Source organism: Heteronotia binoei, chromosome 1 (genome assembly GCF_032191835.1).
Source record: "Heteronotia binoei isolate CCM8104 ecotype False Entrance Well chromosome 1, APGP_CSIRO_Hbin_v1, whole genome shotgun sequence".
Lineage (NCBI taxonomy): Eukaryota > Metazoa > Chordata > Lepidosauria > Squamata > Gekkonidae > Heteronotia > Heteronotia binoei.
The window spans coordinates 180,542,358-180,559,417 of record NC_083223.1 but is presented as its reverse complement, the minus strand read 5'-3'; the positions used below and the strand labels follow the sequence as shown (position 1 = coordinate 180,559,417).

At 43.9% G+C, this 17,060-nt stretch overlaps 1 protein-coding gene across 1 annotated transcript in view; it reads right to left on the bottom strand.

The window, feature by feature from the left end:
• Nucleotides 1-17,060, bottom strand: part of ZFAND3 (zinc finger AN1-type containing 3) — a 273,585-nt gene that overhangs the window by 82,052 nt on the left and 174,473 nt on the right. The window lies entirely within an intron of this gene.

Sequence of the window (17,060 nt, the reverse complement as noted above, 5' to 3'; positions counted from 1 at the left end):
GATGCTGACCATGCCCCTGTCCAATTCACTGTGCAATTATATATTATTACACATATAGAGAGAGCATTAGACAAGAATAAGAGCAGCTTTGAGCTGCTGGCACATTTTATTTATTTCAGTTTTTAACTGATCTTTAATGTAGTAAACTGAACTACTGGATAACTGGAACTGTTTGTTTCTTGATTTTGTTTTCTTGAAAGTGATATATTCTGGCAAGTATTCTCTAGCTCTCACAATTGGAAACAAATGTGCTTGTGTGAAAGGGAGAGAAGAGAGAGAGGTGGAAAGAAAAAGAGAAAGAAAACAGATGAGGGGAAGAGGAAGGAAGAGAGAAAGAGAAAGAAAGGGAGGGAGGGAGAAAAAAAAACTTTTAACTTTAAATGCATTCTTCAAGTCTGTCACAGTGGCTGGCTTGGCCTGGAGAAGGGACTTAAAGAAACAAATGCCTTCTCCAAGCCGGCTAACAGGGCAGCAGGGGCTTTGAGAGCAGCACCATACGTGTGAAAGAGCCACATGTGGTTCCTGAGCCACAATCTGACCACCCCAGTCTAGACCGATGTAGATGCCCACGAAATGAATGGAATAATTGTCAAGGTTAGTTAAATCATGTCTGACTTCCTAGCTTTCAGACCATCATTCTTTATAAAGGCACACACACTGCCCTTATAGTTAAAATTTGTGTTCTAAAGTAATTTTGATATGTGACACTCAGAATTCAAGCTACTATCTTGTTTAACCCAACACCTCATCTTTTTGTTCCTTCAGTAGTTTGTTTTAAGTCCATTCCCACCTTTTGAAAAATTTCCAGTTAGATTTCTTTTTCCTCATCATGTAGGGAGGAAAGTTACAGATTCTCTTTGTCAGAGCCAATTTATGTTTTATATTAACCAATTTCTTTGCTTACAACAGTGTTCCTCGTGAGGGACTTGTTAAGGATGAAACAAGATCCCCCCCCCCACAAATGCAGGGATCCACGATCCCCCATTACATACATCTGATTTTCTTCACACTTTCTGTACCCCACAAGGAACAATGATGATAAAACTGAAAAACATTCCTGCTGCCAAAAATATGAATCTGCCCCTATTCAAAACTTCATTGCTGTTGGTCTTAAAGGTGCCACTGAACTCAAACTTTGTTCTGTTGCTTTAGACCAACTTGACTAACCACCTGTATCTTTCTGATACCTGTACATGCTGAAGACTCACCACTAGGGATGGGCATGAACTGAACCACAAACTACAGTTTGAGTGCCTCCTGTGCTTTGCCAGTTCATGCTTCCTGAACCAGGGGATCAGGAGAACATGCCTCCGATGAACCCTTCCCGAACCTCCATGAAAGTTCGGGAAGGGTTTGTATGGGTGGCTTTGACTCATATAAGGGCATATAAGACCTATAAAAGCCTTTAGAGCTTACTCTGGGAACTCAGTTCAGTTGGGCATTTAATGCCTTTGGAACTCACTTCCGGCTGGGTGGCCTGACCTGGAAAAAGCATTTAAATGCTTTCAAAAAGCATTTAAATGCCTTCAGAGCTCACTTCTGATGGAGCCAAACTCTGAACCAGATGAACGACAAGCCAATGGAGTTCATTGGGAGTTCACAGTTTCACGGTTTGTGCCAATGCTTACTCACCACTGCTAAAGAGCTCATGGATGTTCAGTGATTTAAGTGGCATTAAGACAGAAAACCACATTAGGACAGACACTGTGTGCTCAGGTCTGGGCAATTTTAATGCTATTTTCCACTTACAACTATGCAAATGCACCAATATAGGTAAGTCTATTGCATGTACTGATGCACAGCCAGAAATTTAATATTTTGATTTCTAAATATAACTGCACACTCTGCCAAATTGCAGTGTTTAGGAAATAGTTAAGCACATAGTAAAGTAAAACGTTCCCTGAAGTACAGAGTATAGAAATATCAAATCTGAACCAACTGCCAAAGTCATATTTTTCACACTGACATTTTCCATGTCATATTACAATTTAGATTTCACTTAAACCTGCACCATGTCAGCTTCTAGCTGCAACTGCATAGAAAAAAGGAAAACAATGTGACAGCCACTGAGAAGGGGATGAAAGGCTCAGACTAAATGAAATTGTTCTAGTAGATGGCATGACCTTTTAATAAAGCACACAAGACTTTCCTACTCTAATAAGCACATTCTGAAAGAGTGCTTAAGAGAGAAAATACTTCAGTTCCTTCTCTTCTATCTGTACGATCAACGTTTTACAGGCAGTCACCTGCTAGGAAGCCCAACAAATCACCTGAAAACAATACAGCCTAAACTTATTCCAGAGTTGGTAAAAACATTAATGTCAACATGCCCTGAAAAACAGGAAATAGTCGAGAAGGAAGATAATAAAAAGACATATTTGAATAGTAAACACCTGAACACAAGAGAACGTATATCAACAGCAATTAAATGATGCTTTGAAGGACATCAGTGGTAAAATCAGAAGAGTATGGTGTGAGAAAATAGACCTAAGCATGATCAAGTTAAAAAAGGAAGGGTTTGATGTCATTTTCTCTTCAAGAGCACTTTCCTCCCCAGGTGAAACCTTAAGACCAAAAAGCAAAAAAATTGCAAGGAGCAAAAAATTAGAGTAGTTACATTCTGCTCAGAATGTGAACTGCTTTACTCAGCAGGGAAAACTTTAGAGGGAATGCTGACCGATACACCAATTTTCCATTGGTGTGACACTCTACCCCCTCATTGGGTAATTGAATCGCTTGATGTGACGTAATTTACCCTAGAAAACAGGCAACCCCACCTGTCAGGTTAGAGAAAAGAGAAGGAAAAATAGAGAGAAGCAACACAAACCAGATTACTAAAATTATAGAAGTGCATGCAATCACACTAAATATCCTGCTAGATCCTGCTAGGTGATTTTAACTACCCGCAGATTGATTGGGTCAATATGTGTTCCGGTAGAGAGAAAGAGATTGAGTTTCTAGAAGCTCTCAATGACTGTGCTATGGAGCAGATGGTCACAGAATCTACCAGGGGTGGGGCGATCCTGGATTTGGTCCTAAGGAATGCCCAAGACTTGGTGAGAGATGTAAAAGTGATTGCACTGCTTGGGAGCAGTGACCATAACGTTATTGATTTCACCATTTGTATAAATATAGAGTTGCCCCAAAACACCAGCACAAGCACCTTTAACTTTAAAAGGTGTAAATTCTCTGAGATGAGGAGGCATGTGAAGAGGAAACTGAAAGGAAAGGTAAATACAGTCAAAACACTTGGGGAAGCTTGGAGGCTATTTAAAACTATGATCCTAGAAGCTCAGATAAAATATATACCACAAGTTAGGAAAGGCACAAATAGGTATAAGAAAAGGCCTGCATGGTTAACAAACAAAGTAATGGAAGCTGTAAAAGGTAAGAAGGATTCCTTTAAGCGGTGGAAAGCTAGTCCAAGTGAGATTAATAAAAGGGAGCACAGGCTGTGGCAAATCAAATGCAAGACTGTGATCAGGCAGGCAAAGAGGGACTATGAGGAGCATTTTGCAAAAAACATAAAGACCATAAATAAAAATTTCTTCAAATATATTAGAAGCAGGAAACCAGCCAGGGAGGCAGTGGGGCCCTTGGATGACCAAGGGGTAAAAGGATTACTGAAGGAGAATAAGGAAATGGCTGAGAAGCTGAATGCATTTTTTGCTTCACTGTGGAAGATGAGAAGTGTTGGCCTGCTCCAGAACCACTTATTTTGGAAGGGGTGTTGAAAGACCTCAGTTAGATTGAAATGACAAGAGAGGAGTTCCTACAACTGATAGACTAATTAAAAACTAATAAGTCACTGGGTCTGGATGGCATACATCCAAGAGTTCTGAAAGAACTCAAAGTTGAACTTGTGGATCTCCTGACAAAAATATGTAATCTGTCATTGAAATTTGCCTGACTGGAAGGCAGCAAATGTCACCCCCATCTTTAAAAAAAGGTTCCAGAGGAGATCCAGGAAATTAGAGGCCAGTCAGTCTGACTTCAATACCGGGAAAGTTGGTAGAAACCATTATCAAGGACAGAATGAGTAGGCACACTGATGAACACAAGTTATTGAGGAAGACTCAGCATGGGTTCTGTAAAGGAAGATCTTGCCTCACTAACCTGTTACAGTTCTTTGAGGGGGTGAACAAACATGTGGACAAAGGGGACCCAATAGATGTTGTTTACCTTGACTTCCAGAAAGCTGTCGATAAAGTTCCTTTTCAAAGGCTCCTTATTAAGCTCGAGAGTCACGGAGTAAAAGGACAGGTCCTCTTGTGGATCAAAAACGGCTAATTAATAGGAAGCAGAGAGTGAGTATAAATGGGAGTCTTCGCAGTGAAGGACGGTAAGTAGTGGAGTGCTGCAGGGCTCAGTACTGGGTCCCATACTCTTTAACTTGTTCATAAATGACTTGGAGTTGGGAGTAAGCAGTGAAGTGGCCAAGTTTGCAGATGACACTAAATTGTTTAGGGTGGTGAGAACCAGAGAGGATTGTGAGGCACTCCAAAGGGATCTGTTGAGGCTGGGTGAGTGGGCGTCAACGTGGCAGATGAGGTTCAATGTGGCCAAGTGCTAAATAATGTACATCGGGGCCAAGAATCCCAGCTACAAATACAAGTTGATGGGGTGTGAACTGGCAGAGACTGACCAAGAGAGAGATCTTGGGGTCGTGGAAGATAACTCATTGAAAATGTCAAGATTGCGATTGCAATAAAAAGGGCCAACGCCATGCTGGGAATTATTAGGAAGGGAATTGAAAACAAATCAGCCATTATCATAATGCCCCTGTATAAATCGATGGTGCGGTCTCATTTGGAATACTGTGTACAATTCTGGTCACCACACTTCAAAAAGGATATTATAGCATTGGAAAAAGTCTAGAAAATGGCAACTAGAATGATTAAAGGTTTGGAACACTTTCCCTATGAAGAAAGGTGAAAACGCTTGGGGCTCTTTAGCTTGGAGAAACATCGACTGTGGGGTGACATGATAGAGGTTTACAAGATTATGCATGGGATGGAGAAAGTAGAGAAAGAAGTCCTTTTCTCCCTTTCTCACAATACAAGAACTCGTGAGCATTCAATGAAATTGCTGAGCAGTTGGGTTAAAACAGATAAAAGGAAGTACTTCTTCACCCAAAGGATGATTAACATGTGGAATTCACTGCCACAGGAGGTGGTGGCAGCTACAAGCATAGCCAGCTTCAAAAGGTGATTGCATAAAAATATGGAGCAGAGGTCCATCAGTGGCTATTAGCCACAGTATATTATTGGAACTGTCTGGGGCAGTGATGCTCTGTATTCTTGGTGCTTTGTGGGGGGGCAAAGTGGAAGGGCTTCTAGACCCACTTGTGAACCTTCTGATGGCACTTGGGTTGGTTTTTTTTTTGGCCACTGTGTGACACAGAGTGTTGGACTGGATGGGCCATTGGCCTGATCCAACATGACTTCTCTTATGTTCTTAGATCCAATGGCCTCCAGAATATTTTCACTATTCAGAAAAAAAAGTTACTTAAAGTTCTTCCCATTCAGTGCTATTATCATGATAGCTCCTTATTGTAGCATGATGAACAAAATGGCTTACTTATAGTAAATTTATCCTGTAGGGTAATTAACAATGGCTAGCACCTTGATGAGTTGTTTTAGAAAGGAGGGAAAAGGTCACAAAAGGCTGCCATCTGATTTTTAAAGGCAATACTAATCTAATCTATTCATACTTCGATAGGAATTATTTTATGATCTCCCACATCAGTTTTCAGTGAAATACAAGGAAATCCCTCCAGTAAAGCATGCAGCTGTATTATCATCACACTGAACTGAAAAATATCAGTCTTAAGAAACAATGCTATAATGAAAGCAGTGTTATCATTATAGAACTCTCTACAAAACAAAATAAATAATGGGGGAAAACCACCCTTAAACTAAAATCAAGAAAGACATTTAAAGTTTGGGCATTCTTCATTATGGGAAAGAACCTTCCACATTGAGACCATCATCAATCAGAATGCTCCATCTGCTGTATAATTAGCTCTGATAAATGACACTAATCTGAGCTACATTAGAGAACTAGTGTTGGTGCGGGAAGAAGAGAGATAGCTAGAACTGTAAATAAATCTAACCACAGTGTTTCACTTACAGCCATCCCAGCAGGAAGTCATAAAGAATTTTTATAGGTAATATTTTCAGATGTGCTGCTGGCTAGGCTGCCTAATATCTATCATATTGGAGTATGCATTAGTGTGTGTACAGAAGCCTAGAACAGGAAAACGTATTTTTAAAATAAGTTCTCCCCTTCGTATATCTTTACAGCCAAACTCCTCACTGAAAATTTTCTGATAAAAAGCCTTGCCTAGCAAAGCAGCTGTTCAGTATCTCAGAAGATTTCAGGCGTAGCCATGGAAGGACCAAATTATTTTGTGGCACCTGCAGATAAAGGTATTAGAAGAACTGATTCCACGGTGATTCTTCACCGTGGAAGATGAGAAGTGTTTGCCCACCCCAGAACCACTAATATTGGAAGGGGTGTTGAAAGACCTGAGTCAGATTGAGGTGACAAAAGAGGAGGTCCTACAACTGATAGACAAATTAAAAACTAATAAGTCATCGGGTCCGGATGGCATACATCCGAGAGTTCTGAAAGAACTCAAATCTGAACTTGTGGATCTTCTAACAAAAATCTGTAATCTTTCATTGAAATCTGCCTCTGTTCCTGAGGACTGGAAGGTAGCAAATGTCACCCCCATCTTTAAAAAGGGTTCCAGAGGAGATCCAGGAAATTACAGGCCAGTTAGTCTGACTTCAATACCGGGAAAGTTGGTAGAAACCATTATCAAGGACAGAATGAGTAGGCACATTGATGGACACAGGTTATTGAGGAAGACTCAGCATGGGTTCTGTAAGGGAAGATCTTGCCTCACTAACCTGTTACATTTCTTTGAGGGGGTAAACAAACTTGTGGACAAAGGAGACCCGATAGATGTTGTTTACCTTGACTTCCAGAAAGCTTTTGATAAAGTTCCTCATCAAAGGCTCCTTAGAAAGCTTGAGAGTCATGGAGTAAAAGGACAGGTCCTCTTGTGGATCAAAAACTGGCTGAGTAATAGGAAGCAGAGAGTGAGTATAAATGGGCAGTCTTCGCAGTGGAGGACGGTAAGCAGTGGGGTGCCGCAGGGCTCGGTACTGGGTCCCATGCTCTTTAACTTGTTCATAAATGATTTAGAGTTGGGAGTGAGCAGTGAAGTGGCCAAATTTGTGGATGACACTAAATTGTTCAGGGTGGTGAGAACCAGAGAGGATTGTGAGGAACTCCAAAGGGATCTGTTGAGGCTGGGTGAGTGGGCGTCAACGTGGCAGATGCGGTTCAATGTGGCCAAGTGCAAAGTAATGCACATTGGGGCCAAGAATCCCAGCTACAAATACAAGTTGATGGGGTGTGAACTGGCAGAGACTGACCAAGAGAGAGATCTTGGGGTCGTGGTAGATAATTCACTGAAAATGTCAAGGCAGTGTGCGTTTGCAATAAAAAAGGCCAACGCCATGCTGGGAATTATTAGGAAGGGAACTGAAAACAAATCAGCCAGTATCATAATGCCCCTGTATAAATCGATGGTGCGGTCTCATTTGGAGTACTGTGTGCAGTTCTGGTCGCCGCACCTCAAAAAGGATATTATAGCATTGGAGAAAGTTCAGAAAAGGGCAACTAGAATGATTAAAGGGCTGGAACACCTTCCCTATGAAGAAAGGTTGAAATGCTTAGGGCTCTTTAGCTTGGAGAAACGTCGAATGAGGGGTGACATGATAGAGGTTTACAAGATAATGCATGGGATGGAGAAAGTAGAGAAAGAAGTACTTTTCTCCCTTTCTCACAATACGAGAACTCGTGGGCATTCGATGAAATTGCTGAGCAGACAGGTTAAAACGGATAAAAGGAAGTACTTCTTCACCCAAAGGGTGATTAACATGTGGAATTCACTGCCACAGGAGGTGGTGGCGGCCGCAAGCATGGCCACCTTCAAGAGGGGGTTAGATAAAAATATGGAGCAGAGGTCCATCAGTGGCTATTAGCCACAGTGTGTATGTGTGTGTGTATATATATATATATATATATATATATATATATATATATATATATATATATATATATATATATATATGGCCGCTGTGTGACACAGAATGTTGGACTGGATGGGCCATTGGCCTGATCTAACATAGCTTCTCTTATGTTCTTAAGAAGAAAAACCAGGGATAGGGAATGGATTTTCCCAATGCAGATAAATGAAACAGTGAACATTCAGTAAGAGCAGCAGTTTTGTCAGTTAAAACCAAGACTGAGAGCAAAAAAAAAAAAAAAAAATCAGTGTTACTGATTACCCTGAAACAAATATCCCAGCACTGAGAAGTTGCGTTGCCAGTATCAAGTACAAAAATGCAAGCTGGATGCTTCTTCGGGATTCAATTGAAGTTAACAGAAGGCAGCTCAAAACTGTGTACACTTGAGATTTCATTTTGATAGTACAGCTTTCTATGACTGCAGTTTAGTATTGCATCTGCCCAAGAATTCTATCACATGCTATGGCACTGACACATCCATAAGATGACCTTATAGTTTGGGGTGTGACTAAGAACACAAAAGATGAGATCAGGAAGTCCTGAATAGTACAAGAATTGCAAGTTTAAAACTGAACTGGGATAAATATTTTTGGTGTTTATAGAACTGAGAGTTGTAGGATAGATATATCATTTGTGCTGAAGGGGTGAAACCAGATATAAAGAAAGTGCTGGCTATAGACTAGATGCCATGGCCACAGTCAAAGAAAGATGTTCAGTGATGAGGGGTGGAAAAATTATCTCTAAATTGGCCACAGGAAACTTATTGGGCAGAAAAGCAAACAGTGTTGAGATGTATTATTCTAATTAATATCATACACAGTCCACCTTTCTCACTGAAATTCAAAGCTGATTACAAAATATGAAAAACAGGAAGATATGAAGAACATCAGGCATCCTGGAATGATACAACAGCCGGTGTTACAAATTCTATACCAAACAGGCTCATGAACATTCCAGCAGATCCCTCAAAAACAGAATTGGGAGCAGAGCTTTTACAAAAAGATGATGTACATTGGTAACCTTTGACATATGCATCCAGATTTCTCACTGATACAGAATTAAGGTAAGCACAGACTGAGAAAGTTACTCTAGTATCTTAACTGCTCGCAAAAGATTTAATCAATACATTTAACTTGATGTGACCTGTCATGAGCCTATTTGGGAAGAGTGGGATAGAAATTGGATGTAATAAATAAAAAATACATTTATGAACACAGTGGCAGTGGAAACAGATCATATGTCCCTTATAATGATATTTAGGGAAACAATGAATGGCCATACAGTCTGGATTACTGAACTACAGAAATGTTATTTGGCTGTGACCTATAAACTAGGCAAACATTTGTTCATTGCTGGAGTACTTTCTAGGGCAGTTCTCTCCACTGTGGTAACAGAAAAGCCTTAGGAAATGAAAGCTTACAAGGACACGATCATCACTTCATTTCCAGTGGCAAACAATTACAGCATATTTAAAACAGAACTGACAAAGATGTAGCATTGCAGACTCTGATCTAAAGTATGAATAATTATTGGCCAGAAAATAGTGATCTGAAAAAACAGAGAAACTAAAGATACTTGTGATCTGAAATTAAGAGATTACTGAAATTATAGATGTGAAACTCACAGTGACAGCGATCTTTAAGGACAGCAAACTGATGATACCTACTAGCATCCACAGAGAAATGTTGCAGAAAATTCAGGAGGGTTATCTAGGCATTGGGAAGTGCGCAGGAAAAAAAAAAAGGTCAAGAAATAATGTACTACTCAGGACACATAGCAAATACGGTAGGAAATTTTTTCACCAAGTTTCCAAAAGGCATATATACTCAGAGATACCTGCACTGACCATCAGTAAAATCAGCAATTGCCATCCTGAATGGGATATTTGCATGACATGAGATTCAGGAGGAAGTTTTCAGTAAGAATGCCCCACAATTTTCCTAAATACAATCCAGGTGTTGTGCTAAAGACTAGGCTAGATTTGGTGAGCTAAAAATAACCAAATTGCCATTAGTGGAATGGACTTGAAGAAATTTCTGTCCTAACAGTAAAAAATCAGGGATAGAAAGATTCTGTTAGTAGTAGTGATTTGTATAAGTCTATGCTGATTTATAAGCACATGCCCTTAAAGAATGGTTGGTGCCTTACTTAACTTTTAATGGGAAGGAAGCTGAAATAAAAGTATTATTTTGATGGACTTTTGATCTTCCAGAATTTAAGCCCAGAACATCCATTTTCAAAACATATGTATGTGGGATCTGAAAAGGATAATTGTAGACCAACCATATCCAAGGAACTGTGCAATCCAGATGGCTAAAGGAACTACCTGTGTGATAAAAACAGGTTTCTTACCTGTAACTTATGATCTTCGAGTGGTCATCTGTGCAGTCACACACATGGGTTTTCCCGCTGGAACGAACCCGACCTCGGAGAATTCAAAGCTAGCCTTAAGCGTTATTTTTGGCGCGCACTTCCTCCCGCTCTGGGGAGTAGGCATCCACTGTGCATGCCTAGAGCGCGGGGAAGGCGCTCCACCCACCAGTTTCTTTCAAGCCGCTGTATGACGTAGCAGAGTCTATAGAATGCAATAATTGCAGAAACAGCAGCGGGGCTGGATGGGTGGCCGTGTGTGACTGCACAGATGACCACTCGAAGATCATAAGTTACAGGTAAGAAACCTGTTTATCTTCTTCGTGGTCTCTGTGCAGTCCCACACATGGGTGACTGATAAGCTAATCTGCACGGAGGTGGGTGCTGTTTCTGAAAGAGAAGTTTCAGAGGTTATATAAGAAATCAGTCAGGTGCGTCCACTTACCATGAGGAGGCAGGGTAAGCTCAGTTGAAGATGGAACGTAGTACAGCTTGCCCGAAGGACGCATCCCGCCTTGCATGCACGTCTATGGCATAATGCGTGGCGAAGGTGGATGATGAAGGCCATACTGCAGCTGCACAGATGTCTTCAATGGGCACACCCCTTGCAAAGGCAGAAGATGTAGATAGAGCTCTGGTAGAGTGGCCCTTCAAACGTTCTGGAACTGGTTGTTTAGCTAACTGGTAGCACAGTGTTATAGCCTCAACCAGCCATTTAGAAAGTCTCTGGATAGAGAGTTTTTGTCCCTTTTTGTGAGTACCATAGGACACAAATAATCTTGGGTCCTTGCGAAAAGGAGCAGTTCTATCTAAGTTGAATGCCAGGGCCCGATGTACATCGAGATTGTGGAGGGATCGTTGTCCTGAATCAGTGGGATTCTGGAAGAAAGATGGCAAGGTGGTTGCCCTTTGGAGATGGAAGGGTGACACAATCTTAGGTAGGAACTTTGGGTCCGGCCGTAAAACCACTCTGTCATGATGGAAGACAGTGTAGGGTAGGATGTCGCTGGCTCTTTTCCCAGAGGTAAGTGCCACCAGCAGAGCTGTTTTCCACGATAGAAGGTGCAGAGGAATGGACGCCATAGGCTCAAAGGGAGGTTTCATCAACTGGCTGAGCACTAGGGATAGGCTCCAGGTAGGATAAAGTTGCCGTATTGGAGGTTTGAGATGAAGGATTCCCTTGAGGAAGGATTTTGTGATAGGGTGTGAGAACACTGTGCGACCCTCTATATTCTGGTGGAAAGCTGAAATGGCTGCCAAGTGCACCTTCAGGGAGGAGTACATGAGGCCGGACTCTGAGAGGGAGACAGTGTAGGTAAGAATCTGCGAGATGGAGGAGGACGCAGGCTGGAAGGTGTTGCGCATGGCATATTGGGAAAACCGTTTCCATTTGGCTGCGTAAGACTTCCTAGTAGACGGTTTCCTGGCGTTCAACAGGATGTGGCGGACTTCATCAGGAAAACCTAAAAACTGATCTTCCATGCTGTCAATTTGAGAAGGGAGGGGTTGTGATGCAGAACTTTGCCCCCTTGTTGTGATAGCAGGTCCCGTGCTTGTGGAAAGCAGTGGTAAATGTTGTTGGACAGAAGAAGGAGAGTAGTGAACCATGCCTGGCGGGGCCACCATGGTGTGACTAGGATGCAGTTGGTGCGGTCCAACTGTAACTTCTGAATTGTTTTTGTTATTAGCGGAATGGGTGGAAAAGCGAAATGAAGTGGCCCGCTCCACCGTTGAAGGAATGCATCCCCTGGTGACAGGGGGGAAGGGGTCCCCGCATATAAAAGATGTTGCATTGGGCATTGTCCGGAGAAGCAAAGACATCTATGACTGGGGCACCGAACATGCTGAAGACAGGAAGAAGATTGACCACTCGTGGTCGTTCACTATCATCCTGCTCAGTGTGTCTGCTTGCGTATTTTGTACCCCTGGCAGGTGCACTGCTGTAAGATGAATTTCGTGAGCGATGCTCCAGTGCCAAAGATCTAGGGCTCTCTTGCAGAGGCGAGTGGATGCGGTCCCGCCTTGTTGGTTGATATAGAACATGGTCGCCACATTGTCTGATGTTACTTGTATGTGACGGCCGTGCAGAGATGGCAGGAAGGATTTGAGTGCCCTGTGAACAGCGAGAAGTTCCAAGCAATTGATGTGTAGAGACTTCTCATTCGCTGTCCATTGCCCTTGTACCGTAAGAGAATCGAGGTGGGCTCCCCACCCCCATCTCGAAGCGTCTGTGGTGACAATAGCTGATGGTGACTGTTTCAGGAAGGGCATGCCTTCTAGGAGATGGTCTTGAACCGTCCACCATGTGGTTGGGGGCTGTTAAGAGCGCCTGTTGAGACTGTCTCTGTGGGCGAAAGGTCTTGACAAACCAAAGTTGCAGAGGTCGCATGCGAAGTCATGCATGTGTAAGGACCACGATTGTTGCTGCCATTAAACCCAGCATACGTTGGAATGCGAAAGCTGTCTGTGTTGGGTGAGATATGATGCTGTTGGCCAAAGTTTGAATATTTGCGATCCTGTCCATGGGTAAGTAGGCCTTGTGGTCTGTGGTGGAGAGACGTGCCCCTATGAAGTGTATATTCTGCGAGGGGGAGAGTTGGGATTTTTGGTGGTTGACTTGCAACCCTAGGGCTGAGAGGAGGCGAAGAGTTGTTTGTATGTGTTCTCTGAGCTGTTCTTCCGAGTGTCCCACCATGAGCCAGTCGTCTATATAGGGGTAAACAGCTATCCCCTGTTGACGGAGGAACGCTGCTACCACTGCCATGCATTTTGTGAAGACTCTTGGTGCTGTTGATAGGCCAAATGGAAGTGCCCGGAACTGATAGTGGGCATTGCCTGTGGCGAATCTCAGGAACCTTCTGTGGCAGTGATTGATGGTAAGGTGAAAATATGCGTCCTGTAGATCTATAAGTGCCATCCAGGCGTTTTTGGGAATGAGTGGCAGTGTGGACTGTAGGGTGATCATGCGGAATTTTGTGTAACGTATGTATTTGTTCAGCTTGCGGAGATCTAATATTGGGCGCTGACCCCCATCCCGCTTTGGTACCAAGAAGTACCGGGAATAAAAGCCTGTGCGATGGTATTGGGGGGGGGGATTGGCTCTATAGCCTGCTTGGCCAGGAGGGTTTCGATCTCGTCTTGTAGGGCCCGGGAGGGCGGGGTTGGTATGAAGTGAGAGTTCTTTGGTGGTGAGACGAACTCTATGAAATATCCCTTTTTTATGATTTGAAGCACCCAAGAGTCCGTTGTTATGGATTGCCACACTTGGAGGAAGGGAAGGAGTCTGGGGGCAGAGGATTGTGGTTGAGAAGGAAGCAGAAGGGCGAAGCCAAAGAGACTGTTTGCTTGCAGCAGCAGTCTTTTGGGGAGGTTGTGGTCTTTGGCGGTGTTGGAAAGGTTGTTTGGTAGGTGGTGCCTTCCGTTTCCAATAGTCGGATTGTCTAGGAGAACGGGGCCGCTTATAGAAGGGGGTTCTCCAGGGTCTCTGTCGGTTGCCTTGAGGTTGCTGCTGGGTGACTCCAAGTCGCTTCGCTCTTTTCCTACTGTCATCCACGGTTCTCAGGATATCATCCGTGGTTCCATTAAAGAGTCCTTGCCCATCAAATGGGAGGTCCTTGATTTTGAATTTTATATCCTGTTGTAGAGTGGAAGAGCGCAGCCAGGCATGCCTTCGGAGAGCTATCGCCGTGGCCATTGATCTGGAGGTACAACTGACAGAATGTCGAACGGTATTAATCTGTTGCTTGCTGAGGCGATTGAGTTCCTTTAGTAGTTTGGTAGCTTGCTTTTGAGATGTTTCTGGTAGCGATGGAACTAGGGTACCAAGCTGGGAGGCAATGTTATGGGAATATGCAGCGAAGTAGGCCAAGTAGTTATTTATCTTGGCTGACGCCGTGGAGATGGAGTAGAGTTTTCTCCCCAGGGTATCCAGTTTTCTCCCTTCTTTCTCCGGAGGTACTGGATGGTGCGTTTGTTTCGATTTCGATGACGAGTGAACAATCATCGAGTTGGGTGCTGGATGATTGAATAGGAACTTGGACTCCAGGGCGTGTATCTTGTACAGGGCCTCAACACGTTTCGATGTTGGTGGTATAGAGGCCGGCTTATCCCAAGCCTCTTTAAGTGCTTCAAGTGGACCGGAAGCATGGGAAGTGATGAGCCTGCAGGTAGGTCTGAATTAATCAGGTCGTGGACCACGTCAGTTATCTTGGGAAGGTCGGTGGTCAACTTGATGTTCAAGGCTGTGGCCATGTCAGTGATGAGGCCAAGGTAAGATTTGGCCCCTTCAGATGGGGAAAGATCCGCAGGTTTGACTATTTCAGAAGCCGGTGACGCTGGTTGAGATAGAGATTGTGACGAATCCGAAGTTTCCGGATCCGAGTCTTCTTGATGCCGTATATCTCATGCATTGGGTGTTAAGGGTTCCGGTTGGAGAGGTTTGGTGACTGGTAGGTTGGGTTGCCACTTGGATGTTGATGGCGTAGGGGAAGTACCACCCCGATGCCGAGGAGATGTTCCCTGTTCCAGATGACGAGGCGGTAGGGTCTGTTGGTACCGAGGGGAGTCATGGTGTTGATACTGGTCGTGGTATCGTGAGCCTTGGTATCGTGAGTCTCGGGGTCCATCTGAGCGGTGACCACGGTTTCGAGAGCGGCCGGAGTCGATGGAGGGAGAACGTGATGGTGTGTAGCGCTGGTAGGAGTATCGCGATGGATAGCGTGATCTGCTATAATAGCGATGATGTTCGTCCCTGCTTAAGGATCGTTCTCGGAACCGTGTGGCTCTATCCCGGCTAAAGGACCTTTCGTGGTACCGATAGCTTTGTAAGTCTCGGTGCCTAGGGGATGCGATTCATCTATCCCCAGAAAAAGATCGTTCGTGACATCTGTAGGGTACATGGTCTCGACGCTGAGGAGAGTCGAGCTGGAGTGGAGATACCATAGCATCCCTATAAACACGAGGGGCAGTCACATCGCGGAAGGAGTCGGAACCTAGCTGGTGCTGCAGCAACTGCGTAGATGGCTGAGTTGGTTGATCGGCCAAGAAATGGTCTGGCAAGGATTCGTGGATCGACGGAGGTGATCGAGATCGGATTCGAATGACCTCGGTATCGATGGTATCCGTCGGTGTCAAGATCTGCTTCGGAATGGGTGATTTCGGAGCCGTAATCACTTGCAGTGACGAAACCGCTGCGGAGGCCCTCGCATCCGAGGCTCTCTGGTCCGGTGAAAGCGGTTGCTCCTTGCCTGTTGACTCCAAGTGTTTCTTCTTGGAGTCGTGGTGTTTCTTCGGGTGTTTAGAGGGCTTAAGCTTCCTGGGAATCAAAGCCACTGAAGCCTGCCTTTGAGGAGTGAGGGAGGGCGGAGATCTCTGAGACATAGCCGGTCACAACGAAGTTTCCAGTAGATGACTTTTCAGTCTCGCGGCGCGGTTTTTTTCTAGCTTGTTTGCTGAATTGGGCACAATGAGCACAACTGTCCATTCTGTGAGCTTCGCCCAGGCAAAGTAAGCACAATGAGTGGCCGTCTGACGAAGGGATTTTAGTCCCACAGCGGGTACACTTTTTAAAAGTGATTCTAACTTCTTTTCCTTCCATACGCCCGGGAAGGGGGGGGAAGGAGGGAAAAGGAAGGGGATGACAGAGGAAGATTATATATATATATATATTTACAATACCAGTAGAAAAGAAGATCGAAAGGAAGAGGAACTGAGAGAAAATCGGTGATCGGTAATGAGGAAAAACGAGTGAGGTAGGCTAGAGATGAGAGGAGACGCAGCGAGGAAGGACTATCCCGGGCGGCGGTCAGAAAGAAACTGGTGGGTGGAGCGCCTTCCCCGCGCTCTAGGCATGCGCAGTGGATGCCTACTCCCCAGAGCGGGAGGAAGTGCGCGCCAAAAATAACGCTTAAGGCTAGCTTTGAATTCTCCGAGGTCGGGTTCATTCCAGCGGGAAAACCCATGTGTGGGACTGCACAGAGACCACGAAGAAGATCACTAGTGATACAAGAGTTATCCTTGGGTGTGTCTGAGGTCTCAGAAAGCATCGGGGGGGGGGGGGTGTTACAGTTTTAGTCATCTGAGCAAATTCAATGAAGAGCAATGGGGCCATCAGTAGGAAGATCCATCCATGAACTAATATTGAGAAGTCCAAACAGAAAGCTAAAACTTCCAGAATAACTTAAGAGATATGCTAATGTACGATAGTATCAACTGATGAAGGTCATTTTATAGGTATTTTCATTATGTAATTTATGTATGATTTTTAATTTTATGTGTCATCTTAATTTGTTATTGTGTAAGAGTTAAGGCAGGGGTCCCAACCCCCAGGCCACAGACCGGTACTGGTCCGTGGCCTGTTAACAAGCAGGCCATGAGTTGTATAATTATTTCATTATAAATTACAATGTAATAATAATAATAATTGGATTTATATCCTGCCCTCCACTCCAAATTTCAGTCTCAGAGCAGCTCACAATCTCCTTTGCCTTTCTTTTCCACAACAGACACCCTGTGAGATGGACGAGGCTGAGTGAGCTCTCACAGAAGCTGCCCTTTCAAGGACAACTCTGTGAGAGCTATGGCTGA